The sequence below is a fragment of the Chiloscyllium plagiosum genome, unplaced genomic scaffold, assembly GCF_004010195.1.
Source record: "Chiloscyllium plagiosum isolate BGI_BamShark_2017 unplaced genomic scaffold, ASM401019v2 scaf_36075, whole genome shotgun sequence".
In the NCBI taxonomy this organism is placed as follows: domain Eukaryota; kingdom Metazoa; phylum Chordata; class Chondrichthyes; order Orectolobiformes; family Hemiscylliidae; genus Chiloscyllium; species Chiloscyllium plagiosum.
This window is the reverse complement of record NW_025151805.1, coordinates 1-1,386: the sequence shown is the minus strand read 5'-3', so window position 1 is coordinate 1,386 and position 1,386 is coordinate 1. Positions and strand designations below refer to the sequence as shown.

Below are 1,386 nucleotides of genomic sequence, written 5' to 3'. Positions count from 1 at the left end.
GAAAGAGGCAGCTTTAAGGCTTTAAAGCGCACGAGACCTAGGTAGGAGTCGAACCTACAATCTTCTGATCTGTAGTCAGACGCGTTATCCATTGCGCCACTAGCCCACACGAGGTAATTCGCGAACGGTTGAGTCCCCTCTGCAATTCTGTGGTTTTGATGATTAAATGAGTGGCAATAGTGAATTGACAAGAAGAATATTCAGCAAGGTAATCAGTTTCACTGTTTGACCTCGTTCACTTTGAAAGTTGATGAATTTCACCGAAAACTAAGAGCACACCTCACATTCAGATCACGTCTTCGTTTCCAAACTTCGAGGTTACAAAAAAAATCACGAACTGTGGATGCTGGAAATCAGGAACAAAGTCAGAAATTGCTGGGTAATCGGTCTGACAGCATCTGTGGAATGAAATCACACTTAACATTCGGGTCCGGAGATAAGGAGACATTTCTTTCGCCAGAATGTGGTGAATCTGTAGAATTCATTGCCACAGAAGGCTGTCATTGGAGGAAGCCAGGCCATTGACTATATTTAAAACAGAGACAGATACGTTCTTGTGGAGCAAGGGAATCAAAGGTTAGGGGGAGAAAGCGGGAAAATGGGATTGGAAAACCTATTATCAGTATTGGCGGAGCAGAAGGATGGGCTGAGTGGCATAATTTCTGCTTCTCTGTCTTATGGACCTTTCCTCAGAACTAGTCTGATTTCTGATTTTATTCCAGGATACAAAATGGATTTGAAGAGAAAATTAGAAAGTTTAGAAATGATGTGAATTTTAGTTTTCAAAGCTTTGGATTTCTTTTCAAACTGGGCTGAGTAGTTGCATTTATTCCCAAAACCCACAGAGGAGCTGCGATTTGAAAGAAGGAAAAAATAACATAAAAATACGGCACAACGTCAACTGGTGACCTGTGAGACGGCCCCCTTCAAAGCAGCTGATAGGTAACGCTTTCTGCTGACAGCTCTGGTCTTGGTTCATTATAGAGTTATACAGCACGGCCCTTCGATCCAAGCAGTCAACGCCGATCATGTTCATTTGACCGTCTGACCTGGTTTGATGAATCCTGGTGTCTGATCATGAGTGCTATCCTGCACGCTGTGTTCGAGCAAATGAAGACCATCTCGTCTAACACCAGTGGCAGGAGAGGTGATAAAATCCATAATCAGAGCAAATAGTAACAGACACGTATAGAAATGTTTTCATTGAGGTTAATTTATAAAAGAGCGCGAAGAAGGCAGCTTTAAGGTTTTGAAGCGCACTCAAGCTAGGTAGGAGTCGAACCTACAATCTTCTGATCCGTAGTCAGACGCGTTATCCATTGCGCCACTAGCCCACACGCTGATTGCTTCGGGCGGATGAGTCCCCTCTGCAATTCTGTGGTTTTC

General features: G+C 43.5%; 2 non-coding genes across 2 annotated transcripts; both read right to left on the bottom strand.

Annotated features, from left to right (window-relative positions):
• Positions 1–33: 33 nt before the first annotated feature.
• Positions 34–106, bottom strand: trnac-aca. Its single transcript has one exon. It is a non-coding gene; the product is annotated as a tRNA-Cys (tRNA).
• A 1,155-nt stretch (positions 107–1,261) lies between these two features.
• On the bottom strand, positions 1,262–1,334 carry trnar-acg. Its single transcript has one exon. It is a non-coding gene; the product is annotated as a tRNA-Arg (tRNA).
• Between the last annotated feature and the right edge of the window lie 52 nt (positions 1,335–1,386).